General features: G+C 45.6%; 15 non-coding genes across 15 annotated transcripts; 12 read left to right on the top strand and 3 right to left on the bottom strand.

Annotated features, from left to right (window-relative positions):
• The first annotated feature begins 525 nt into the window (after positions 1 to 525).
• Positions 526 to 607, top strand: trnas-gcu (transfer RNA serine (anticodon GCU)). The gene has a single exon. It is a non-coding gene; the product is annotated as a tRNA-Ser (tRNA).
• Positions 608 to 1,310: 703 nt separating this feature from the next.
• trnaa-agc (transfer RNA alanine (anticodon AGC)) lies at positions 1,311 to 1,383 on the bottom strand. Its single transcript has one exon. It is a non-coding gene; the product is annotated as a tRNA-Ala (tRNA).
• Positions 1,384 to 2,227: 844 nt separating this feature from the next.
• Positions 2,228 to 2,309, top strand: trnas-gcu (transfer RNA serine (anticodon GCU)). The gene has a single exon. It is a non-coding gene; the product is annotated as a tRNA-Ser (tRNA).
• Positions 2,310 to 3,929: 1,620 nt separating this feature from the next.
• Positions 3,930 to 4,011, top strand: trnas-gcu (transfer RNA serine (anticodon GCU)). The gene has a single exon. It is a non-coding gene; the product is annotated as a tRNA-Ser (tRNA).
• Positions 4,012 to 5,631: 1,620 nt separating this feature from the next.
• Positions 5,632 to 5,713, top strand: trnas-gcu (transfer RNA serine (anticodon GCU)). Its single transcript has one exon. It is a non-coding gene; the product is annotated as a tRNA-Ser (tRNA).
• A 703-nt stretch (positions 5,714 to 6,416) lies between these two features.
• Positions 6,417 to 6,489, bottom strand: trnaa-agc (transfer RNA alanine (anticodon AGC)). The gene has a single exon. It is a non-coding gene; the product is annotated as a tRNA-Ala (tRNA).
• An 844-nt stretch (positions 6,490 to 7,333) lies between these two features.
• Positions 7,334 to 7,415, top strand: trnas-gcu (transfer RNA serine (anticodon GCU)). Its single transcript has one exon. It is a non-coding gene; the product is annotated as a tRNA-Ser (tRNA).
• A 704-nt stretch (positions 7,416 to 8,119) lies between these two features.
• Positions 8,120 to 8,192, bottom strand: trnaa-agc (transfer RNA alanine (anticodon AGC)). Its single transcript has one exon. It is a non-coding gene; the product is annotated as a tRNA-Ala (tRNA).
• Positions 8,193 to 9,051: 859 nt separating this feature from the next.
• trnas-gcu (transfer RNA serine (anticodon GCU)) lies at positions 9,052 to 9,133 on the top strand. The gene has a single exon. It is a non-coding gene; the product is annotated as a tRNA-Ser (tRNA).
• Positions 9,134 to 11,532: 2,399 nt separating this feature from the next.
• Positions 11,533 to 11,614, top strand: trnas-gcu (transfer RNA serine (anticodon GCU)). Its single transcript has one exon. It is a non-coding gene; the product is annotated as a tRNA-Ser (tRNA).
• A 1,635-nt stretch (positions 11,615 to 13,249) lies between these two features.
• Positions 13,250 to 13,331, top strand: trnas-gcu (transfer RNA serine (anticodon GCU)). The gene has a single exon. It is a non-coding gene; the product is annotated as a tRNA-Ser (tRNA).
• Positions 13,332 to 14,966: 1,635 nt separating this feature from the next.
• trnas-gcu (transfer RNA serine (anticodon GCU)) lies at positions 14,967 to 15,048 on the top strand. Its single transcript has one exon. It is a non-coding gene; the product is annotated as a tRNA-Ser (tRNA).
• A 1,635-nt stretch (positions 15,049 to 16,683) lies between these two features.
• Positions 16,684 to 16,765, top strand: trnas-gcu (transfer RNA serine (anticodon GCU)). Its single transcript has one exon. It is a non-coding gene; the product is annotated as a tRNA-Ser (tRNA).
• Positions 16,766 to 18,400: 1,635 nt separating this feature from the next.
• Positions 18,401 to 18,482, top strand: trnas-gcu (transfer RNA serine (anticodon GCU)). Its single transcript has one exon. It is a non-coding gene; the product is annotated as a tRNA-Ser (tRNA).
• Positions 18,483 to 20,117: 1,635 nt separating this feature from the next.
• On the top strand, positions 20,118 to 20,199 carry trnas-gcu (transfer RNA serine (anticodon GCU)). The gene has a single exon. It is a non-coding gene; the product is annotated as a tRNA-Ser (tRNA).
• Positions 20,200 to 26,705: the final 6,506 nt, after the last annotated feature.

Below are 26,705 nucleotides of genomic sequence, written 5' to 3'. Positions count from 1 at the left end.
GGATTGACATTCGTCGGCCATCTCAGAAGTGCTTCTTCTTTTCCTTTCGGCTGTTCCCTTTCAGGGGTCGCCACAGCGAATCATGTGCGTCCATCTAACCCTGTCCTCTGCATCCTCTTCACTCATACCAACTAACTTCATGTCCTCCCTTACTACATCCATAAATCTCCGCTTTGGTCTTCCTCTAGACCTCCTGCCTGGAAGCTCCAACCTATGTATCCATCTAAAGATATATTCACAAGCCATCTCAGAAGTGCATCGCCTGTATGATAAAGGATTGCGCGTCACCTTGACGAGGTCAGGGGAGGCATGAGGCATTTGGAGAATGTGGGTATTGATCCCACTACTTCTTGCATACAAAGCTAGTGATTTACCATTTAAGCTAATTCCCTTGCAAAGGTACTTGAATATTAAATTCAGAGAGGAGATATTCTAGGTGTTCTTATTAAACCCTGCGAGGTGACATAGAAATCCTGTAGGTCTGTCTTTGCTGATCAAAGTCTCGTCGCCCTTCCTTGCTTAATTGACGAGGTGGCCGAGTGGTTAAGGCGATGGACTGCTAATCCATTGTGCTCTGCACGCGTGGGTTCGAATCCCATCCTCGTCGCATGTCAGATTAAAGTGCTTTTAGACAAACACAGATAAAACCTTCTGCTGGACTTACAACATCCAATGGTAAACCAAATACTGTTTTGTGCAGAGAACTCGAGTGTGACAGTTGATGCAGAAATCAGACTGTTGACATGTGAGTGCAGGTGATTAAGCTCACTGGACAAGCAGCTTTGGAAGAGCTTCCTTGATAGGCTGCAGATAGGCTTTATAATAAGGTATGTATTCCATGCTGCTCTGCCCACCGGGGCTACAAAACATTTGGTTCAGGTGTCACATTAATGTCGTCTAGTGAACAGGACACCACAGATACAAGGCCTGTAGAGAAACATGCAGGCAGAGTCCCCCACAAAACTGCTAGTCACTGGATATGTTCTCTTTTCCAACCATTCTCTGTTAACCCTAAATATGGTAGTGTGTAAAAGTTCCAGGAAATCAGCAATTTCTGAAATGGCTGATTGCCCCCACTGATACTCGGTTGGAACTTCAGCAGAACGTTTTGACTGTGTGTACAAGCCTAAATGCATTGACTGGCTGCCATGTGTTTAGCTGATCAGACGGCAAACTGGTCGCCTTTTTAGCTGTACTGCTGACAGGCAATTTCCCATTCTAATTGATTGTGATCTGCACATGTGGGATATGGAGGCTGAAACTTTTTAACAGTTTCATCCATTTATGGGAAAAAGGAAATCAAACGATTGTGGAGAATGTGGGCATTGATCCCACTACCTCTTGCATGCTAAGCAAGCGCTCTACCATTTGAGCTAATTCCCCTGCAAGCTTTTTTTCCTCCCTGTGTTCACAGCGTACCGGACAAACTCTCAATATCTACCCCTTATGTCCTCTGTGTTTGTAGATTGTGGAGCCCGAATACTTGACAGTCACGGGCCTTGTTGACAAGGCCAGAAGCAGTCGGAGGGAACAAACAGTTGGTGTGGCATGAGGTTTTGGTGCTAATGGATTGCACCTTTTTGCCAAAGAGAATCTCCAAAGTGTTTAATTGCAGCCTTAGAAGAGTTGGCTACAATCTTCCTTGATAGGCTGCAGTCTGTTCTTGTGCTTGAGTGTAGACACACGGATGGAAATACTGTCAGGATTGACATTCGTCGGCCATCTCAGAAGTGCTTCTTCTTTTCCTTTCGGCTGTTCCCTTTCAGGGGTCGCCACAGCGAATCATGTGCGTCCATCTAACCCTGTCCTCTGCATCCTCTTCACTCATACCAACTAACTTCATGTCCTCCCTTACTACATCCATAAATCTCCGCTTTGGTCTTCCTCTAGACCTCCTGCCTGGCAGCTCCAACCTATGTATCCATCTAAAGATATATTCACAAGCCATCTCAGAAGTGCATCGCCTGTATGATAAAGGATTGCGCGTCACCTTGACGAGGTCAGGGGAGGCATGAGGCATTTGGAGAATGTGGGTATTGATCCCACTACTTCTTGCATACAAAGCTAGTGATTTACCATTTAAGCTAATTCCCTTGCAAAGGTACTTGAATATTAAATTCAGAGAGGAGATATTCTAGGTGTTCTTATTAAACCCTGCGAGGTGACATAGAAATCCTGTAGGTCTATCTTTGCTGATCAAAGTCTCGTCGCCCTTCCTTGCTTAATTGACGAGGTGGCCGAGTGGTTAAGGCGATGGACTGCTAATCCATTGTGCTCTGCACGCGTGGGTTCGAATCCCATCCTCGTCGCATGTCAGATTAAAGTGTTTTTAGACAAACACAGATAAAACCTTCTGCTGGACTTACAACATCCAATGGTAAACCAAATACTGTTTTGTGCAGAGAACTCGAGTGTGACAGTTGATGCAGAAATCAGACTGTTGACATGTGAGTGCAGGTGATTAAGCTCACTGGACAAGCAGCTTTGGAAGAGCTTCCTTGATAGGCTGCAGATAGGCTGTATAATAATGTGTGTATTCCATGCTGCTCTGCCCACCGGGGCTACAAAACATTTGGTTCAGGTGTCACATTAATGTCGTTTAGTGAACAGGACACCACAGATACAAGGCCTGTAGAGACACATGCAGGCAGAGTCCCCCACAAAACTGCTACTCAGTGGATATGTTCTCTTTTCCAACCATTCTCTGTTAACCCTAAATATGGTAGTGTGTAAAAGTTCCATGAAATCAGCAATTTCTGAAATGGCTGATCGCCCCCACTGATACTCGGTTGGAACTTCAGCAGAACGTTTTGACTGTGTGTACAAGCCTAAATGCATTGACTGGCTGCCATGTGTTTAGCTGATCAGACGGCAAACTGGTCGCCTTTTTAGCTGTACTGCTGACAGGCAATTTCCCATTCTAATTGATTGTGATCTGCACATGTGGGATATGGAGGCTGAAACTTTTTAACAGTTTCATCCATTTATGGGAAAAAGGAAATCAAACGATTGTGGAGAATGTGGGCATCGATCCCACTACCTCTTGCATGCTAAGCAAGCGCTCTACCATTTCAGCTAATTCCCCTGCAAGCTTTTTTTCCTCCCTGTGTTCACAGCGTACCGGACAAACTCTCAATATCCACCCCTTATGTCCTCTGTGTTTGTAGATTGTGGAGCCCGAATACTTGACAGTCACGGGCCTTGTTGACAAGGCCAGAAGCAGTCGGAGGGAACAAACAGTTGGTGTGGCATGAGGTTTTGGTGCTAATGGAGTGCACCTTTTTGCCAAAGAGAATCTCCAAAGTGTTTAATTGCAGCCTTAGAAGAGTTGGCTACAATCTTCCTTGATAGGCTGCAGTCTGTTCTTGTGCTTGAGTGTAGACACACGGATGGAAATACTGTCAAGATTGACATTCGTCGGCCATCTCAGAAGTGCTTCTTCTTTTCCTTTCGGCTGTTCCCTTTCAGGGGTCGCCACAGCGAATCATGTGCGTCCATCTAACCCTGTCCTCTGCATCCTCTTCACTCATACCAACTAACTTCATGTCCTCCCTTACTACATCCATAAATCTCCGCTTTGGTCTTCCTCTAGACCTCCTGCCTGGCAGCTCCAACCTATGTATCCATCTAAAGATATATTCACAAGCCATCTCAGAAGTGCATCGCCTGTATGATAAAGGATTGCGCGTCACCTTGACGAGGTCAGGGGAGGCATGAGGCATTTGGAGAATGTGGGTATTGATCCCACTACTTCTTGCATACAAAGCTAGTGCTTTACCATTTAAGCTAATTCCCTTGCAAAGGTACTTGAATATTAAATTCAGAGAGGAGATATTCTAGGTGTTCTTATTAAACCCTGCGAGGTGACATAGAAATCCTGTAGGTCTGTCTTTGCTGATCAAAGTCTCGTCGCCCTTCCTTGCTTAATTGACGAGGTGGCCGAGTGGTTAAGGCGATGGACTGCTAATCCATTGTGCTTTGCACGCGTGGGTTCGAATCCCATCCTTGTCGCATGTCAGATTAAAGTGTTTTTAGACAAACACAGATAAAACCTTCTGCTGGACTTACAACATCCAATGGTAAACCAAATACTGTTTTGTGCAGAGAACTCGAGTGTGACAGTTGATGCAGAAATCAGACTGTTGACATGTGAGTGCAGCTGATTAAGCTCACTGGACAAGCAGCTTTGGAAGAGCTTCCTTGATAGGCTGCAGATAGGCTGTATAATAAGGTGTGTATTCCATGCTGCTCTGCCCACCGGGGCTACAAAACATTTGGTTCAGGTGTCACATTAATGTCGTCTAGTGAACAGGACACCACAGATACAAGGCCTGTGGAGACACATGCAGGCAGGGTCCCACACAAAACTGCTACTCAGTGGATATGGTCTCTTTTCCAACCATTCTCTGTTAAACCTAAATTTGGTAGTGTGTAAAAGTTCCAGGAAATCAGCAATTTCTGAAATGGCTGATCGCCCCCACTGATACTCGGTTGGAACTTCAGCAGAACGTTTTGACTGTGTGTACAAGCCTAAATGCATTGACTGGCTGCCATGTGTTTAGCTGATCAAACGGCAAACTGGTCGCCTTTTTAGCTGTACTGCTGACAGGCAATTTCCCATTCTAATTGATTGTGATCTGCACATGTGGGATATGGAGGCTGAAACTTTTTAACAGTTTCATCCATTTATGGGAAAAAGGAAATCAAATGATTGTGGAAAATGTGGGCATCGATCCCACTACCTCTTGCATGCTAAGCAAGCGCTCTACCATTTCAGCTAATTCCCCTGCAAGCTTTTTTTCCTCCCTGTGTTCACAGCGTACCGGACAAACTCTCAATATCCACCCCTTATGTCCTCTGTGTTTGTAGATTGTGGAGCCCGAATACTTGACAGTCACGGGCCTTGTTGACAAGGCCAGAAGCAGTCGGAGGGAACAAACAGTTGGTGTGGCATGAGGATTTGGTGCTAATGGAGTGCACCTTTTTGCCAAAGAGAATCTCCAAAGTGTTTAATTGCAGCCTTAGAAGAGTTGGCTACAATCTTCCTTGATAGGCTGCAGTCTGTTCTTGTGCTTGAGTGTAGACACACGGATGGAAATACTGTCAGGATTGACATTCGTCGGCCATCTCAGAAGTGCTTCTTTTTTTCCTTTCGGCTGTTCCCTTTCAGGGGTCGCCACAGCGAATCATGTGCCTCCATCTAACCCTGTCCTCTGCATCCTCTTCACTCATACCAACTAACTTCATGTCCTCCCTTACTACATCCATAAATCTCCGCTTTGGTCTTCCTCTAGACCTCCTGCCTGGCAGCTCCAACCTATGTATCCATCTAAAGATATATTCACAAGCCATCTCAGAAGTGCATCGCCTGTATGATAAAGGATTGCGCGTCACCTTGACGAGGTCAGGGGAGGCATGAGGCATTTGGAGAATGTGGGTATTGATCCCAGTACTTCTTGCATACAAAGCTAGTGCTTTACCATTTAAGCTAATTCCCTTGCAAAGGTACTTGGATATTAAATTCAGAGAGGAGATATTCTAGGTGTTCTTATTAAACCCTGCGAGGTGACCTAGAAATCCTGTAGGTCTGTCTTTGCTGATGAAAGTCTCGTCGCCCTTCCTTGCTTAATTGACGAGGTGGCCGAGTGGTTAAGGCGATGGACTGCTAATCCATTGTGCTCTGCACGCGTGGGTTCGAATCACATCCTTGTCGCATGTCAGATTAAAGTGTTTTTAGACAAACACAGATAAAACCTTCTGCTGGACTTACAACATCCAACGGTAAACCAAATACTGTTTTGTGCAGAGAACTCGAGTGTGACAGTTGATGCAGAAATCAGACTGTTGACATGTGAGTGCAGGTGATTAAGCTCACTGGACAAGCAGCTTTGGAAGAGCTTCCTTGATAGGCTGCAGATAGGCTGTATAATAAGGTGTGTATTCCATGCTGCTCTGCCCACCGGGGCTACAAAACATTTGGTTCAGGTGTCACATTAATGTCATCTAGTGAACAGGACACCACAGATCCAAGGCCTGTAGAGACACATGCAGGCAGAGTCCCCCACAAAACTGCTACTCACTGGATATGTTCTCTTTTCCAACCATTCTCTGTTAACCCTAAATATGGTAGTGTGTAAAAGTTCCAGGAAATCAGCAATTTCTGAAATGGCTGATCGCCCCCACTGATACTCAGTTGGAACTTCAGCAGAACGTTTTGACTGTGTGTACAAGCCTAAATGCATTGACTGGCTGCCATGTGTTTAGCTGATCAGACGGCAAACTGGTCGCCTTTTTAGCTGTACTGCTGACAGGCAATTTCCCATTCTAATTGATTGTGATCTGCACATGTGGGATATGGAGGCTGAAACTTTTTAACAGTTTCATCCATTTATGGGAAAAAGGAAATCAAACGATTGTGGAGAATGTGGGCATTGATCCCACTACCTCTTGCATGCTAAGCAAGCGCTCTACCATTTGAGCTAATTCCCCTGCAAGCTTTTTTTCCTCCCTGTGTTCACAGCGTACCGGACAAACTCTCAATATCTACCCCTTATGTCCTCTGTGTTTGTAGATTGTGGAGCCCGAATACTTGACAGTCACGGGCCTTGTTGACAAGGCCAGAAGCAGTCGGAGGGAACAAACAGTTGGTGTGGCATGAGGTTTTGGTGCTAATGGATTGCACCTTTTTGCCAAAGAGAATCTCCAAAGTGTTTAATTGCAGCCTTAGAAGAGTTGGCTACAATCTTCCTTGATAGGCTGCAGTCTGTTCTTGTGCTTGAGTGTAGACACACGGATGGAAATACTGTCAGGATTGACATTCGTCGGCCATCTCAGAAGTGCTTCTTCTTTTCCTTTCGGCTGTTCCCTTTCAGGGGTCGCCACAGCGAATCATGTGCGTCCATCTAACCCTGTCCTCTGCATCCTCTTCACTCATACCAACTAACTTCATGTCCTCCCTTACTACATCCATAAATCTCCGCTTTGGTCTTCCTCTAGACCTCCTGCCTGGCAGCTCCAACCTATGTATCCATCTAAAGATATATTCACAAGCCATCTCAGAAGTGCATCGCCTGTATGATAAAGGATTGCGCGTCACCTTGACGAGGTCAGGGGAGGCATGAGGCATTTGGAGAATGTGGGTATTGATCCCACTACTTCTTGCATACAAAGCTAGTGATTTACCATTTAAGCTAATTCCCTTGCAAAGGTACTTGAATATTAAATTCAGAGAGGAGATATTCTAGGTGTTCTTATTAAACCCTGCGAGGTGACATAGAAATCCTGTAGGTCTGTCTTTGCTGATCAAAGTCTCGTCGCCCTTCCTTGCTTAATTGACGAGGTGGCCGAGTGGTTAAGGCGATGGACTGCTAATCCATTGTGCTCTGCACGCGTGGGTTCGAATCCCATCCTCGTCGCATGTCAGATTAAAGTGCTTTTAGACAAACACAGATAAAACCTTCTGCTGGACTTACAACATCCAATGGTAAACCAAATACTGTTTTGTGCAGAGAACTCGAGTGTGACAGTTGATGCAGAAATCAGACTGTTGACATGTGAGTGCAGGTGATTAAGCTCACTGGACAAGCAGCTTTGGAAGAGCTTCCTTGATAGGCTGCAGATAGGCTGTATAATAAGGTGTGTATTCCATGCTGCTCTGCCCACCGGGGCTACAAAACATTTCGTTCAGGTGTCACATTAATGTCGTCTAGTGAACAGGACACCACAGATACAAGGCCTGTAGAGACACATGCAGGCAGAGTCCCCCAACAAAACTGCTACTCACTGGATATGTTCTCTTTTCCAACCATTCTCTGTTAACCCTGAATATGGTAGTGTGTAAAAGTTCAAGGAAATCAGTAATTTCTGAAATGGCTGATCGCCCCCACTGATACTCGGTTGGAACTTCAGCAGAACGTTTTGACTGTGTGTACAAGCCTAAATGCATTGACTGGCTGCCATGTGTTTAGCTGATCAGACGGCAAACTGGTCGCCTTTTTAGCTGTACTGCTGACAGGCAATTTCCCATTCTAATTGATTGTGATCTGCACATGTGGGATATGGAGGCTGAAACTTTTTAACAGTTTCATCCATTTATGGGAAAAAGGAAATCAAACGATTGTGGAGAATGTGGGCATCAATCCCACTACCTCTTGCATGCTAAGCAAGCGCTCTACCATCTGAGCTAATTCCCCTGCAAGCTTTTTTTCCTCCCTGTGTTCACAGGGCAGAATTTGCAAACGTACCGGACAAACTCTCAATATCCACCCCTTATGTCCTCTGTGTTTGTAGATTGTGGAGCCCGAATACTTGACAGTCACGGGCCTTGTTGACAAGGCCAGAAGCAGTCGGAGGGAACAAACAGTTGGTGTGGCATGAGGTTTTGGTGCTAATGGAGTGCACCTTTTGGCCAAAGAGAATCTCCAAAGTGTTTAATTGCAGCCTTAGAAGAGTTGGCTACAATCTTCCTTGATAGGCCGCAGTCTGTTCTTGTGCTTGAGTGTAGACACACGGATGGAAATTCTGTCAGGATTGACATTCGTCGGCCATCTCAGAAGTGCTTCTTCTTTTCCTTTCGGCTGTTCCCTTTCAGGGGTCGCCACAGCGAATCATGTGCCTCCATCTAACCCTGTCCTCTGCATCCTCTTCACTCATACCAACTAACTTCATGTCCTCCCTTACTACATCCATAAATCTCCGCTTTGGTCTTCCTCTAGACCTCCTGCCTTGCAGCTCCAACCTATGTATCCATCTAAAGATATATTCACAAGCCATCTCAGAAGTGCATCGCCTGTATGATAAAGGATTGCGCGTCACCTTGACGAGGTCAGGGGAGGCATGAGGCATTTGGAGAATGTGGGTATTGATCCCAGTACTTCTTGCATACAAAGCTAGTGCTTTACCATTTAAGCTAATTCCCTTGCAAAGGTACTTGGATATTAAATTCAGAGAGGAGATATTCTAGGTGTTCTTATTAAACCCTGCGAGGTGACCTAGAAATCCTGTAGGTCTGTCTTTGCTGATCAAAGTCTCGTCGCCCTTCCTTGCTTAATTGACGAGGTGGCCGAGTGGTTAAGGCGATGGACTGCTAATCCATTGTGCTCTGCACGCGTGGGTTAGAATCCCATCCTTGTCGCATGTCAGATTAAAGTGTTTTTAGACAAACACAGATAAAACCTTCTGCTGGACTTACAACATCCAATGGTAAACCAAATACTGTTTTGTGCAGAGAACTCGAGTGTGACAGTTGATGCAGAAATCAGACTGTTGACATGTGAGTGCAGGTGATTAAGCTCACTGGACAAGCAGCTTTGGAAGAGCTTCCTTGATAGGCTGCAGATAGGCTGTATAATAAGGTGTGTATTCCATGCTGCTCTGCCCACCGGGGCTACAAAACATTTGGTTCAGGTGTCACATTAATGTCGTCTAGTGAACAGGACACCACAGATACAAGGCCTGTGGAGACACATGCAGGCAGGGTCCCACACAAAACTGCTACTCAGTGGATATGTTCTCTTTTCCAAACATTCTCTGTTAAACCTAAATTTGGTAGTGTGTAAAAGTTCCAGGAAATCAGCAATTTCTGAAATGGCTGATCGCCCCCACTGATACTCGGTTGGAACTTCAGCAGAACGTTTTGACTGTGTGTACAAGCCTAAATGCATTGACTGGCTGCCATGTGTTTAGCTGATCAGACGGCAAACTGGTCGCCTTTTTAGCTGTACTGCTGACAGGCAATTTCCCATTCTAATTGATTGTGATCTGCACATGTGGGATATGGAGGCTGAAACTTTTTAACAGTTTCATCCATTTATGGGAAAAAGGAAATCAAACGATTGTGGAGAATGTGGGCATCAATCCCACTACCTCTTGCATGCTAAGCAAGCACTCTACCATCTGAGCTAATTCCCCTGCAAGCTTTTGTTCCTCCCTGTGTTCACAGGGCAGAATTTGCAAACGTACCGGACAAACTCTCAATATCCACCCCTTATGTCCTCTGTGTTTGTAGATTGTGGAGCCCGAATACTTGACAGTCACGGGCCTTGTTGACAAGGCCAGAAGCAGTCGGAGGGAACAAACAGTTGGTGTGGCATGAGGTTTTGGTGCTAATGGAGTGCACCTTTTTGCCAAAGAGAATCTCCAAAGTGTTTAATTGCAGCCTTAGAAGAGTTGGTTACAATCTTCCTTGATAGGCTGCAGTCTGTTCTTGTGCTTGAGTGTAGACACACGGATGGAAATACTGTCGGTATTGACATTCGTCGGCCATCTCAGAAGTGCTTCTTCTTTTCCTTTCGGCTGTTCCCTTTCAGGGGTCGCCACAGCGAATCACGTGCGTCCATCTAACCCTGTCGTCTGCATCTGCTTCACTCATACCAACTAACTTCATGTCCTCCCTTGCTACATCCATAAATCTCCGCTTTGGTCTTCCTCTAGACCTCCTGCCTGGCAGCTCCAACCTATGTATCCATCTAAAGATATATTCACAAGCCATCTCAGAAGTGCATCGCCTGTATGATAAAGGATTGCGCGTCAGCTTGACGAGGTCAGGGGAGGCATGAGGCATTTGGAGATGGGGGTATTGATCCCACTACTTCTTGCATACAAAGATAGATTGGCATCGATCCCACTACCTCTTGCATGCTAAGCAAGCGCTCTACCATTTGAGCTAATTCCCCTGCAAGCTTTTTTTCCTCCCTGTGTTCACAGGGCAGAATTTGCAAACGTACCGGACAAACTCTCAATATCCACCCCTTATGTCCTCTGTGTTTGTAGATTGTGGAGCCCGAATACTTGACAGTCACGGGCTTTGTTGACAAGGCCAGAAGCAGTCGGAGGGAACAAACAGTTGGTGTGGCATGAGGGTTTGGTGCTAATGGAGTGCACCTTTTTGCCAAAGAGAATCTCCAAAGTGTTTAATTGCAGCCTTAGAAGAGTTGGTTACAATCTTCCTTGATAGGCTGCAGTCTGTTCTTGTGCTTGAGTGTAGACACACGGATGGAAATACTGTCAGGATTGACATTCGTCGGCCATCTCAGAAGTGCTTCTTCTTTTCCTTTCGGCTGTTCCCTTTCAGGGGTCGCCACAGCGAATCACGTGCGTCCATCTAACCCTGTCCTCTGCATCCTCTTCACTCATACCAACTAACTTCATGTCCTCCCTTACTACATCCATAAATCTCCGCTTTGGTCTTCCTCTAGACCTCCTGCCTGGCAGCTCCAACCTATGTATCCATCTAAAGATATATTCACAAGCCATCTCAGAAGTGCATCGCCTGTATGATAAAGGATTGCGCGTCAGCTTGACGAGGTCAGGGGAGGCATGAGGCATTTGGAGAATGTGGGTATTGATCCCACTACTTCTTGCATACAAAGCTAGTGCTTTACCATTTAAGCTAATTCCCTTGCAAAGGTACTTGGATATTAAATTCAGAGAGGAGATATTCTAGGTGTTCTTATTAAGCCCTGCGAGGTGACCTAGAAATCCTGTAGGTCTGTCTTTGCTGATCAAAGTCGCGTCGCCCTTCCTTGCTTAATTGACGAGGTGGCCGAGTGGTTAAGGCGATGGACTGCTAATCCATTGTGCTCTGCACGCGTGGGTTTGAATCCCATCCTTGTCGCATGTCAGATTAAAGTGTTTTTAGACAAACACAGATAAAACCTTCTGCTGGACTTACAACATCCAATGGTAAACCAAATACTGTTTTGTGCAGAGAACTCGAGTGTGACAGTTGATGCAGAAATCAGACTGTTGACATGTGAGTGCAGGTGATTAAGCCCACTGGACAAGCAGCTTTGGAAGAGCTTCCTTGATAGGCTGCAGATAGGCTGTAAGATAAGGTGTGTATTCCAAGCTGCTCTGCCCACCGGGGCTACAAAACATTTGGTTCAGGTGTCACATTAATGTCGTCTAGTGAACAGGAAACCACAGATACAAGGCCTGTAGAGACACATGCAGGCAGAGTCCCCCACAAAACTGCTACTCACTCGATATGTTCTCTTTTCCAACCATTCTCTGTTAACCCTAAATATGGTAGTGTGTAAAAGTTCCAGGAAATCAGCAATTTCTGAAATGGCTGTTTGCCCCCACTGATACTCGGTTGGAACTTCAGCAGAACGTTTTGACTGTGTGTACAAGCCTAAATGCATTGACTGGCTGCCATGTGTTTAGCTGATCAGACGGCAAACTGGTCGCCTTTTTAGCTGTACTGCTGACAGGCAATTTCCCATTCTAGTTGATTGTGATCTGCACATGTGGGATATGGAGGCTGAAACTTTTTAACAGTTTCATCCATTTATGGGAAAAAGGAAATCAAAGGATTGTGGAGAATGTTGGCATCGATCCCACTACCTCTTGCATGCTAAGCAAGCGCTCTACCATTTGAGCTAATTCCCCTGCAAGCTTTTTTTCCTCCCTGTGTTCACAGGGCAGAATTTGCAAACGTACCGGACAAACTCTCAATATCTACCCCTTATGTCCTCTGTGTTTGTAGATTGTGGAGCCCGAATACTTGACAGTCACGGGCCTTGTTGACAAGGCCAGAAGCAGTCGGAGGGAACAAACAGTTGGTGTGGCATGAGGTTTTGGTGCTAATGGAGTGCACCTTTTTGCCAAAGAGAATCTCCAAAGTGTTTAATTGCAGCCTTAGAAGAGTTGGTTACAATCTTCCTTGATAGGCTGCAGTCTGTTCTTGTGCTTGAGTGTAGACACACGGATGGAAATACTGTCGGGATTGACATTCGTCGGCCATCTCAGAAGTGCTTCTTCTTTTCCTTTCGGCTGTTCCCTTTCAGGGGTCGCCACAGCGAATCACGTGCGTCCATCTAACCCTGTCGTCTGCATCCGCTTCACTCATACCAACTAACTTCATGTCCTCCCTTGCTACATCCATAAATCTCCGCTTTGGTCTTCCTCTAGACCTCCTGCCTGGCAGCTCCAACCTATGTATCCATTAAAAGATATATTCACAAGCCATCTCAGAAGTGCATCGCCTGTATGATAAAGGATTGCGCGTCAGCTTGACGAGGTCAGGGGAGGCATGAGGCATTTGGAGAATGTGGGTATTGATCCCACTACTCCTTGCATACAAAGATAGTGCTTTACCATTTAAGCTTATTCCCTTGCAAAGGTACTTGGATATTAAATTCAGAGAGGAGATATTCTAGGTGTTCTTATTAAGCCTTGCGAGGTGACCTAGAAATCCTGTAGGTCTGTCTTTGCTGATCAAAGTCGCGTCGCCCTTCCTTGCTTAATTGACGAGGTGGCCGAGTGGTTAAGGCGATGGACTGCTAATCCATTGTGCTCTGCACGCGTGGGTTCGAATCCCATCCTCGTCGCATGTCAGATTAAAGTGTTTTTAGACAAACACAGATAAAACCTTCTGCTGGACTTACAACATCCAATGGTAAACCAAATACTGTTTTGTGCAGAGAACTCGAGTGTGACAGTTGATGCAGAAATCAGACTGTTGACATGTGAGTGCAGGTGATTAAGCCCACTGGACAAGCAGCTTTGGAAGAGCTTCCTTGATAGGCTGCAGATAGGCTGTATAATAAGGTGTGTATTCCAAGCTGCTCTGCCCACCGGGGCTACAAAACATTTGGTTCAGGTGTCACATTAATGTCGTCTAGTGAACAGGAAACCACAGATACAAGGCCTGTAGAGACACATGCAGGCAGAGTCCCCCACAAAACTGCTACTCACTCGATATGTTCTCTTTTCCAACCATTCTCTGTTAACCCTAAATATGGTAGTGTGTAAAAGTTCCAGGAAATCAGCAATTTCTGAAATGGCTGTTCGCCCCCACTGATACTCGGTTGGAACTTCAGCAGAACGTTTTGACTGTGTGTACAAGCCTAAATGCATTGACTGGCTGCCATGTGTTTAGCTGATCAGACGGCAAACTGGTCGCCTTTTTAGCTGTACTGCTGACAGGCAATTTCCCATTCTAGTTGATTGTGATCTGCACATGTGGGATATGGAGGCTGAAAATTTTTAACAGTTTCATCCATTTATGGGAAAAAGGAAATCAAAGGATTGTGGAGAATGTTGGCATCGATCCCACTACCTCTTGCATGCTAAGCAAGCGCTCTACCATTTGAGCTAATTCCCCTGCAAGCTTTTTTTCCTCCCTGTGTTCACAGGGCAGAATTTGCAAACGTACCGGACAAACTCTCAATATCTACCCCTTATGTCCTCTGTGTTTGTAGATTGTGGAGCCCGAATACTTGACAGTCACGGGCCTTGTTGACAAGGCCAGAAGCAGTCGGAGGGAACAAACAGTTGGTGTGGCATGAGGATTTGGTGCTAATGGAGTGCACCTTTTTGCCAAAGAGAATCTCCAAAGTGTTTAATTGCAGCCTTAGAAGAGTTGGTTACAATCTTCCTTGATAGGCTGCAGTCTGTTCTTGTGCTTGAGTGTAGACACACGGATGGAAATACTGTCGGGATTGACATTCGTCGGCCATCTCAGAAGTGCTTCTTCTTTTCCTTTCGGCTGTTCCCTTTCAGGGGTCGCCACAGCGAATCACGTGCGTCCATCTAACCCTGTCGTCTGCATCCGCTTCACTCATACCAACTAACTTCATGTCCTCCCTTGCTACATCCATAAATCTCCGCTTTGGTCTTCCTCTAGACCTCCTGCCTGGCAGCTCCAACCTATGTATCCATTAAAAGATATATTCACAAGCCATCTCAGAAGTGCATCACCTGTATGATAAAGGATTACGCGTCACCTTGACGAGGTCAGGGGAGGCATGAGGCATTTGGAGAATGTGTGTATTGATCCCACTACTTCTTGCATACAAAGATAGTGCTTTACCATTTAAGCTAATTCCCTTGCAAAGGTACTTGGATATTAAATTCAGAGAGGAGATATTCTAGGTGTTCTCATTAAACCCTGCGAGGTGACCTAGAAATCCTGTAGGTCTGTCTTTGCTGATCAAAGTCTCGTCGCCCTTCCTTGCTTAATTGACGAGGTGGCCGAGTGGTTAAGGCGATGGACTGCTAATCCATTGTGCTCTGCACGCGTGGGTTCGAATCCCATCCTCGTCGCATGTCAGATTAAAGTGTTTTTAGACAAACACAGATAAAACCTTCTGCTGGACTTACAACATCCAATGGTAAACCAAATACTGTTTTGTGCAGAGAACTCGAGTGTGACAGTTGATGCAGAAATCAGACTGTTGACATGTGAGTGCAGGTGATTAAGCCCACTGGACAAGCAGCTTTGGAAGAGCTTCCTTGATAGGCTGCAGATAGGCTGTATAATAAGGTGTGTATTCCAAGCTGCTCTGCCCACCGGGGCTACAAAACATTTGGTTCAGGTGTCACATTAATGTCGTCTAGTGAACAGGACACCACAGATACAAGGCCTGTGGAGACACATGCAGGCAGAGTCCCCCACAAAACTGCTACTCACTGGATATGTTCTCTTTTCCAACCATCCTCTGTTAACCCTAAATATGGTAGTGTGTAAAAGTTCCAGGAAATCAGCAATTTCTGAAATGGCTGTTCGCCCCCACTGATACTCGGTTGGAACTTCAGCAGAACGTTTTGACTGTGTGTACAAGCTTAAATGCATTGACTGGCTGCCATGTGTTTAGCTGATCAGACGGCAAACTGGTCGCCTTTTTAGCTGTACTCCTGACAGGCAATTTCCCATTCTAAATGATTGTGATCTGCACATGTGGGATACGGAGGCTGAAACTTTTTAACAGTTTCATCCATTTATGGGAAAAAGGAAATCAAAGGATTGTGGAGAATGTGGGCATCGATCCCACTACCTCTTGCATGCTAAGCTAGCGCTCTACCTTTTGATATAATTCCGCTGCAAGCTTTTGTTCCTCCCTGTGTTCACAGGGCAGAATTTGCAAACGTACCGGACAAACTCTCAATATCCACCCCTTATGTCCTCTGTGTTTGTAGATTGTGGAGCCCGAATACTTGACAGTTACGGGCCTTGTTGACAAGGCCAGAAGCAGTCGGAGGGAACAAACAGTTGGTGTGGCATGAGGTTTTGGTGCTAATGGAGTGCACCTTTTTGCCAAAGAGAATCTCCAAAGTGTTTAATTGCAGCCTTAGAAGAGTTGGTTACAATCTTCCTTGATAGGCTGCAGTCTGTTCTTGTGCTTGAGTGTAGACACACGGATGGAAATACTGTCGGTATTGACATTCGTCGGCCATCTCAGAAGTGCTTCTTCTTTTCCTTTCGGCTGTTCCCTTTCAGGGGTCGCCACAGCGAATCACGTGCGTCCATCTAACCCTGTCGTCTGCATCCGCTTCACTCATACCAACTAACTTCATGTCCTCCCTTGCTACATCCATAAATCTCCGCTTTGGTCTTCCTCTAGACCTCCTGCCTGGCAGCTCCAACCTATGTATCCATTAAAAGATATATTCACAAGCCATCTCAGAAGTGCATCACCTGTATGATAAAGGATTACGCGTCACCTTGACGAGGTCAGGGGAGGCATGAGGCATTTGGAGAATGTGTGTATTGATCCCACTACTTCTTGCATACAAAGATAGTGCTTTACCATTTAAGCTAATTCCCTTGCAAAGGTACTTGGATATTAAATTCAGAGAGGAGATATTCTAGGTGTTCTCATTAAACCCTGCGAGGTGACCTAGAAATCCTGTAGGTCTGTCTTTGCTGATCAAAGTCTCGTCGCCCTTCCTTGCTTAATTGACGAGGTGGCCGAGTGGTTAAGGCGATGGACTGCTAATCCATTGTGCTCTGCACGCGTGGGTTCGAATCCCATCCTCGTCGCATGTCAGATTAAAGTGTTTTTAGACAAACACAGATAAAACCTTCTGCTGGACTTACAACATCCAATGGTAAACCAAATACTGTTTTGTGCAGAGAACTCGAGTGTGACAGTTGATGCAGAAATCAGACTGTTGACATGTGAGTGCAGGTGATTAAGCCCACTGGACAAGCAGCTTTGGAAGAGCTTCCTTGATAGGCTGCAGATAGGCTGTATAATAAGGTGTGTATTCCAAGCTGCTCTGCCCACCGGGGCTACAAAACATTTGGTTCAGGTGTCACATTAATGTCGTCTAGTGAACAGGACACCACAGATACAAGGCCTGTGGAGACACATGCAGGCAGAGTCCCCCACAAAACTGCTACTCACTGGATATGTTCTCTTTTCCAACCATCCTCTGTTAACCCTAAATATGGTAGTGTGTAAAAGTTCCAGGAAATCAGCAATTTCTGAAATGGCTGTTCGCCCCCACTGATACTCGGTTGGAACTTCAGCAGAACGTTTTGACTGTGTGTACAAGCTTAAATGCATTGACTGGCTGCCATGTGTTTAGCTGATCAGACGGCAAACTGGTCGCCTTTTTAGCTGTACTCCTGACAGGCAATTTCCCATTCTAAATGATTGTGATCTGCACATGTGGGATACGGAGGCTGAAACTTTTTAACAGTTTCATCCATTTATGGGAAAAAGGAAATCAAAGGATTGTGGAGAATGTGGGCATCGATCCCACTACCTCTTGCATGCTAAGCTAGCGCTCTACCTTTTGATATAATTCCGCTGCAAGCTTTTGTTCCTCCCTGTGTTCACAGGGCAGAATTTGCAAACGTACCGGACAAACTCTCAATATCCACCCCTTATGTCCTCTGTGTTTGTAGATTGTGGAGCCCGAATACTTGACAGTTACGGGCCTTGTTGACAAGGCCAGAAGCAGTCGGAGGGAACAAACAGTTGGTGTGGCATGAGGTTTTGGTGCTAATGGAGTGCACCTTTTTGCCAAAGAGAATCTCCAAAGTGTTTAATTGCAGCCTTAGAAGAGTTGGTTACAATCTTCCTTGATAGGCTGCAGTCTGTTCTTGTGCTTGAGTGTAGACACACGGATGGAAATACTGTCGGTATTGACATTCGTCGGCCATCTCAGAAGTGCTTCTTCTTTTCCTTTCGGCTGTTCCCTTTCAGGGGTCGCCACAGCGAATCACGTGCGTCCATCTAACCCTGTCGTCTGCATCCGCTTCACTCATACCAACTAACTTCATGTCCTCCCTTGCTACATCCATAAATCTCCGCTTTGGTCTTCCTCTAGACCTCCTGCCTGGCAGCTCCAACCTATGTATCCATTAAAAGATATATTCACAAGCCATCTCAGAAGTGCATCGCCTGTATGATAAAGGATTGCGCGTCAGCTTGACGAGGTCAGGGGAGGCATGAGGCATTTGGAGAATGTGGGTATTGATCCCACTACTTCTTGCATACAAAGATAGTGCTTTACCATTTAAGCTTATTCCCTTGCAAAGGTACTTGGATATTAAATTCAGAGAGGAGATATTCTAGGTGTTCTTATTAAGCCTTGCGAGGTGACCTAGAAATCCTGTAGGTCTGTCTTTGCTGATCAAAGTCGCGTCGCCCTTCCTTGCTTAATTGACGAGGTGGCCGAGTGGTTAAGGCGATGGACTGCTAATCCATTGTGCTCTGCACGCGTGGGTTCGAATCCCATTCTCGTCGCATGTCAGATTAAAGTGTTTTTAGACAAACACAGATAAAACCTTCTGCTGGACTTACAACATCCAATGGTAAACCAAATACTGTTTTGTGCAGAGAACTCGAGTGTGACAGTTGATGCAGAAATCAGACTGTTGACATGTGAGTGCAGGTGATTAAGCCCACTGGACAAGCAGCTTTGGAAGAGCTTCCTTGATAGGCTGCAGATAGTCTGTATAATAAGGTGTGTATTCCAAGCTGCTCTGCCCACCGGGGCTACAAAACATTTGGTTCAGGTGTCACATTAATGTCGTCTAGTGAACAGGAAACCACAGATACAAGGCCTGTAGAGACACATGCAGGCAGAGTCCCCCACAAAACTGCTACTCACTCGATATGTTCTCTTTTCCAACCATTCTCTGTTAACCCTAAATATGGTAGTGTGTAAAAGTTCCAGGAAATCAGCAATTTCTGAAATGGCTGTTCGCCCCCACTGATACTCGGTTGGAACTTCAGCAGAACGTTTTGACTGTGTGTACAAGCCTAAATGCATTGACTGGCTGCCATGTGTTTAGCTGATCAGACGGCAAACTGGTCGCCTTTTTAGCTGTACTGCTGACAGGCAATTTCCCATTCTAGTTGATTGTGATCTGCACATGTGGGATATGGAGGCTGAAAATTTTTAACAGTTTCATCCATTTATGGGAAAAAGGAAATCAAAGGATTGTGGAGAATGTTGGCATCGATCCCACTACCTCTTGCATGCTAAGCAAGCGCTCTACCATTTGAGCTAATTCCCCTGCAAGCTTTTTTTCCTCCCTGTGTTCACAGGGCAGAATTTGCAAACGTACCGGACAAACTCTCAATATCTACCCCTTATGTCCTCTGTGTTTGTAGATTGTGGAGCCCGAATACTTGACAGTCACGGGCCTTATTGACAAGGCCAGAAGCAGTCGGAGGGAACAAACAGTTGGTGTGGCATGAGGTTTTGGTGCTAATGGAGTGCACCTATTGGCCAAAGAGAATCTCCAAAGTGTTTAATTGCAGCCTTAGAAGAGTTGGTTACAATCTTCCTTGATAGGCTGCAGTCTGTTCTTGTGCTTGAGTGTAGACACACGGATGGAAATACTGTCGGTATTGACATTCGTCGGCCATCTCAGAAGTGCTTCTTCTTTTCCTTTCGGCTGTTCCCTTTCAGGGGTCGCCACAGCGAATCACGTGCGTCCATCTAACCCTGTCGTCTGCATCCGCTTCACTCATACCAACTAACTTCATGTCCTCCCTTGCTACATCCATAAATCTCCGCTTTGGTCTTCCTCTAGACCTCCTGCCTGGCAGCTCCAACCTATGTATCCATTAAAAGATATATTCACAAGCCATCTCAGAAGTGCATCGCCTGTATGATAAAGGATTGCGCGTCAGCTTGACGAGGTCAGGGGAGGCATGAGGCATTTGGAGAATGTGGGTATTGATCCCACTACTTCTTGCATACAAAGATAGTGCTTTACCATTTAAGCTTATTCCCTTGCAAAGGTACTTGGATATTAAATTCAGAGAGGAGATATTCTAGGTGTTCTTATTAAGCCTTGCGAGGTGACCTAGAAATCCTGTAGGTCTGTCTTTGCTGATCAAAGTCGCGTCGCCCTTCCTTGCTTAATTGACGAGGTGGCCGAGTGGTTAAGGCGATGGACTGCTAATCCATTGTGCTCTGCACGCGTGGGTTCGAATCCCATTCTCGTCGCATGTCAGATTAAAGTGTTTTTAGACAAACACAGATAAAACCTTCTGCTGGACTTACAACATCCAATGGTAAACCAAATACTGTTTTGTGCAGAGAACTCGAGTGTGACAGTTGATGCAGAAATCAGACTGTTGACATGTGAGTGCAGGTGATTAAGCCCACTGGACAAGCAGCTTTGGAAGAGCTTCCTTGATAGGCTGCAGATAGGCTGTATAATAAGGTGTGTATTCCAAGCTGCTCTGCCCACCGGGGCTACAAAACATTTGGTTCAGGTGTCACATTAATGTCGTCTAGTGAACAGGAAACCACAGATACAAGGCCTGTAGAGACACATGCAGGCAGAGTCCCCCACAAAACTGCTACTCACTCGATATGTTCTCTTTTCCAACCATTCTCTGTTAACCCTAAATATGGTAGTGTGTAAAAGTTCCAGGAAATCAGCAATTTCTGAAATGGCTGTTCGCCCCCACTGATACTCGGTTGGAACTTCAGCAGAACGTTTTGACTGTGTGTACAAGCCTAAATGCATTGACTGGCTGCCATGTGTTTAGCTGATCAGACGGCAAACTGGTCGCCTTTTTAGCTGTACTGCTGACAGGCAATTTCCCATTCTAGTTGATTGTGATCTGCACATGTGGGATATGGAGGCTGAAAATTTTTAACAGTTTCATCCATTTATGGGAAAAAGGAAATCAAAGGATTGTGGAGAATGTTGGCATCGATCCCACTACCTCTTGCATGCTAAGCAAGCGCTCTACCATTTGAGCTAATTCCCCTGCAAGCTTTTTTTCCTCCCTGTGTTCACAGGGCAGAATTTGCAAACGTACCGGACAAACTCTCAATATCTACCCCTTATGTCCTCTGTGTTTGTAGATTGTGGAGCCCGAATACTTGACAGTCACGGGCCTTGTTGACAAGGCCAGAAGCAGTCGGAGGGAACAAACAGTTGGTGTGGCATGAGGATTTGGTGCTAATGGAGTGCACCTTTTTGCCAAAGAGAATCTCCAAAGTGTTTAATTGCAGCCTTAGAAGAGTTGGTTACAATCTTCCTTGATAGGCTGCAGTCTGTTCTTGTGCTTGAGTGTAGACACACGGATGGAAATACTGTCGGGATTGACATTCGTCGGCCATCTCAGAAGTGCTTCTTCTTTTCCTTTCGGCTGTTCCCTTTCAGGGGTCGCCACAGCGAATCACGTGCGTCCATCTAACCCTGTCGTCTGCATCCGCTTCACTCATACCAACTAACTTCATGTCCTCCCTTGCTACATCCATAAATCTCCGCTTTGGTCTTCCTCTAGACCTCCTGCCTGGCAGCTCCAACCTATGTATCCATTAAAAGATATATTCACAAGCCATCTCAGAAGTGCATCACCTGTATGATAAAGGATTACGCGTCACCTTGACGAGGTCAGGGGAGGCATGAGGCATTTGGAGAATGTGTGTATTGATCCCACTACTTCTTGCATACAAAGATAGTGCTTTACCATTTAAGCTAATTCCCTTGCAAAGGTACTTGGATATTAAATTCAGAGAGGAGATATTCTAGGTGTTCTCATTAAACCCTGCGAGGTGACCTAGAAATCCTGTAGGTCTGTCTTTGCTGATCAAAGTCTCGTCGCCCTTCCTTGCTTAATTGACGAGGTGGCCGAGTGGTTAAGGCGATGGACTGCTAATCCATTGTGCTCTGCACGCGAATGTTCGAATCCCATCCTCGTCGCATGTCAGATTAAAGTGTTTTGAGACAAACACAGATAAAACCTTCTGCTGGACTTACAACATCCAATGGTAAACCAAATACTGTTTTGTGCAGAGAACTCGAGTGTGACAGTTGATGCAGAAACCAGACTGTTGACATGTGAGTGCAGGTGATTAAGCCCACTGGACAAGCAGCTTTGGAAGAGCTTCCTTGATAGGCTGCAGATAGGCTGTATAATAAGGTGTGTATTCCATGCTGCTCTGCCCACCGGGGCTACAAAACATTTGGTTCAGGTGTCACATTAATGTCGTCTAGTGAACAGGACACCACAGATACAAGGCCTGTGGAGACACATGCAGGCAGAGTCCCCCACAAAACTGCTACTCACTCGATATGTTCTCTTTTCCAACCATCCTCTGTTAACCCTAAATATGGTAGTGTGTAAAAGTTCCAGGAAATCAGCAATTTCTGAAATGGCTGTTCGCCCCCACTGATACTCGGTTGGAACTTCAGCAGAACGTTTTGACTGTGTGTACAAGCTTAAATGCATTGACTGGCTGCCATGTGTTTAGCTGATCAGACGGCAAACTGGTCGCCTTTTTAGCTGTACTCCTGACAGGCAATTTCCCATTCTAAATGATTGTGATCTGCACATGTGGGATACGGAGGCTGAAACTTTTTAACAGTTTCATCCATTTATGGGAAAAAGGAAATCAAAGGATTGTGGAGAATGTGGGCATCGATCCCACTACCTCTTGCATGCTAAGCTAGCGCTCTACCTTTTGATATAATTCCGCTGCAAGCTTTTGTTCCTCCCTGTGTTCACAGGGCAGAATTTGCAAACGTACCGGACAAACTCTCAATATCCACCCCTTATGTCCTCTGTGTTTGTAGATTGTGGAGCCCGAATACGTGACAGTCACGGACCTTGTTGACAAGGCCAGAAGCAGTCGGAGGGAACAAACAGTTGGTGTGGCATGAGGATTTGGTGCTAATGGAGTGCACCTTTTTGCCAAAGAGAATCTCCAAAGTGTTTAATTGCAGCCTTAGAAGAGTTGGCTACAATCTTCCTTGATAGGCTGCAGTCTGTTCTTGTGCTTGAGTGTAGACACACGGATGGAAATACTGTCAGGATTGACATTCGTCAGCCATCTCAGAAGTGCTTCTTTTTTCCTTTCGGCTGTTCCCTTTCAGGGATCGCCACAGCGAATCACGTGCCTCCATCTAACCCTGTCCTCTGCATCCTCTTCACTCATACCAACTAACTTCATGTCCTCCCTTACTACATCCATAAATCTCCGCTTTGGTCTTCCTCTAGACCTCCTGCCTGGCAGCTCCAACCTATGTATCCATCTAAAGATATATTCACAAGCCATCTCAGATGTGCATCACCTGTATGATAAAGGATTGCGCGTCACCTTGACGAGGTCAGGGGAGGCATGAGGCATTTGGAGAATGTGTGTATTGATCCCACTACTTCTTGCATACAAAGCTAGTGCTTTACCATTTAAGCTAATTCCCTTGCAAAGGTACTTGGATATTAAATTCAGAGAGGAGATATTCTAGGTGTTCTTATTAAACCCTGCGAGGTGACCTAGCAATCCTGTAGGTCTGTCTTTGCTGATCAAAGTCTCGTCGCCCTTCCGTGCTTAATTGACGAGGTGGCCGAGTGGTTAAGGCGATGGACTGCTAATCCATTGTGCTCTGCACGTGTGGGTTTGAAGCCCATCCTTGTCGCATGTCAGATTAAAGTGTTTTTAGACAAACACAGATAAAACCTTCTGCTGGACTTACAACATCCAATGGTAAACCAAATACTGTTTTGTGCAGAGAACTCGAGTGTGACAGTTGATGCAGAAATCAGACTGTTGACATATGAGTGCAGGTGATTAAGCCCACTGGACAAGCAGCTTTGGAAGAGCTTCCTTGATAGGCTGCAGATAGGCTGTATAATAAGGTGTGTATTCCAAGCTGCTCTGCCCACCGGGGCTACAAAAAATTTGGTTCAGGTGTCACATTAATGTCGTCTAGTGAACAGGACACCACAGATACAAGGCCTGTAGAGACACATGCAGGCAGAGTCCCCCACAAAACTGCTACTCACTGGATATGTTCTCTTTTCCAACCATTCTCTGTTAACCCTGAATATGGTAGTGTGTAAAAGTTCCAGGAAATCAGCAATTTCTGAAATGGCTGATCGCCCCCACTGATACTCGGTTGGAACTTCAGCAGAACGTTTTGACTGTGTGTACAAGCCTAAATGCATTGACTGGCTGCCATGTGTTTAGCTGATCAGACGGCAAACTGGTCGCCTTTTTAGCTGTACTGCTGACAGGCAATTTCCCATTCTAATTGATTGTGATCTGCACATGTGGGATATGGAGGCTGAAACTTTTTAACAGTTTCATCCATTTATGGGAAAAAGGAAATCAAAGGATTGTGGAGAATGTGGGCATCGATCCCACTACCTCTTACATGCTAAGCAAGCGCTCTACCATTTGAGCTAATTCCCCTGCAAGCTTTTTTTCCTCCCTGTGTTCACAGCGTACCGGACAAACTCTCAATATCCACCCCTTATGTCCTCTGTGTTTGTAGATTGTGGAGCCCGAATACGTGACAGTCACGGACCTTGTTGACAAGGCCAGAAGCAGTCGGAGGGAACAAACAGTTGGTGTGGCATGAGGATTTGGTGCTAATGGAGTGCACCTTTTTGCCAAAGAGAATCTCCAAAGTGTTTAATTGCAGCCTTAGAAGAGTTGGCTACAATCTTCCTTGATAGGCTGCAGTCTGTTCTTGTGCTTGAGTGTAGACACACGGATGGAAATACTGTCAGGATTGACATTCGTCGGCCATCTCAGAAGTGCTTCTTTTTTTCCTTTCGGCTGTTCCCTTTCAGGGATCGCCACAGCGAATCATGTGCCTCCATCTAACCCTGTCCTCTGCATCCTCTTCACTCATACCAACTAACTTCATGTCCTCCCTTACTACATCCATAAATCTCCGCTTTGGTCTTCCTCTAGACCTCCTGCCTGGCAGCTCCAACCTATGTATCCATCTAAAGATATATTCACAAGCCATCTCAGATGTGCATCACCTGTATGATAAAGGATTGCGCGTCACCTTGACGAGGTCAGGGGAGGCATGAGGCATTTGGAGAATGTGTGTATTGATCCCACTACTTCTTGCATACAAAGCTAGTGCTTTACCATTTAAGCTAATTCCCTTGCAAAGGTACTTGGATATTAAATTCAGAGAGGAGATATTCTAGGTGTTCTTATTAAACCCTGCGAGGTGACCTAGCAATCCTGTAGGTCTGTCTTGGCTGATCAAAGTCTCGTCGCCCTTCCTTGCTTAGTTGACGAGGTGGCCGAGTGGTTAAGGCGATGGACTGCTAATCTATTGTGCTCTGCACGCGTGGGTTTGAAGCCCATCCTTGTCGCATGTCAGATTAAAGTGTTTTTAGACAAACACAGATAAAACCTTCTGCTGGACTTACAACATCCAATGGTAAACCAAATACTGTTTTGTGCAGAGAACTCGAGTGTGACAGTTGATGCAGAAATCAGACTGTTGACATATGAGTGCAGGTGATTAAGCCCACTGGACAAGCAGCTTTGGAAGAGCTTCCTTGATAGGCTGCAGATAGGCTGTATAATAAGGTGTGTATTCCAAGCTGCTCTGCCCACCGGGGCTACAAAAAATTTGGTTCAGGTGTCACATTAATGTCGTCTAGTGAACAGGACACCACAGATACAAGGCCTGTAGAGACACATGCAGGCAGAGTCCCCCACAAAACTGCTACTCACTGGATGTGTTCTCTTTTCCAACCATTCTCTGTTAACCCTGAATATGGTAGTGTGTAAAAGTTCCAGGAAATCAGCAATTTCTGAAATGGCTGATCGCCCCCACTGATACTCGGTTGGAACTTCAGCAGAACGTTTTGACTGTGTGTACAAGCCTAAATGCATGGACTGGCTGACATGTGTTTAGCTGATCAGACGGCAAACTGGTCGCCTCTTTAGCTGTACTGCTGACAGGCAATTTCCCATTCTAATTGATTGTGATCTGCACATGTGGGATATGGAGGCTGAAACTTTTTAACAGTTTCATCCATTTATGGGAAAAAGGAAATCAAAGGCTTGTGGAGAATGTGGGCATCGATCCCACTACCTCTTACATGCTAAGCAAGCGCTCTACCATTTGAGCTAATTCCCCTGCAAGCTTTTTTTCCTCCCTGTGTTCACAGCGTACCGGACAAACTCTCAATATCCACCCCTTATGTCCTCTGTGTTTGTAGATTGTGGAGCCCGAATACTTGACAGTCACGGGCCTTGTTGACAAGGCCAGAAGCAGTCGGTATTGAACAAACAGTTGGTGTGGCATGAGGTTTTGGTGCTAATGGAGTGCACCTTTTGGCCAAAGAGAATCTCCAAAGTGTTTAATTGCAGCCTTAGAAGAGTAGGCTACAATCTTCCTTGATAGGCCGCAGTCTGTTCTTGTGCTTGAGTGTAGACACACGGATGGAAATTCTGTCAGGATTGACATTCGTCGGCCATCTCAGAAGTGCTTCTTCTTTTCCTTTCGGCTGTTCCCTTTCAGGGGTCGCCACAGCGAATCATGTGCCTCCATCTAACCCTGTCCTCTGCATCCTCTTCACTCATACCAACTAACTTCATGTCCTCCCTTACTACATCCATAAATCTCCGCTTTGGTCTTCCTCTAGACCTCCTGCCTTGCAGCTCCAACCTATGTATCCATCTAAAGATATATTCACAAGCCATCTCAGAAGTGCATCGCCTGTATGATAAAG

Source organism: Channa argus, unplaced genomic scaffold (genome assembly GCF_033026475.1).
Source record: "Channa argus isolate prfri unplaced genomic scaffold, Channa argus male v1.0 Contig127, whole genome shotgun sequence".
Lineage (NCBI taxonomy): Eukaryota > Metazoa > Chordata > Actinopteri > Anabantiformes > Channidae > Channa > Channa argus.
This window is presented reverse-complemented; position numbering and strand designations above follow the sequence as displayed.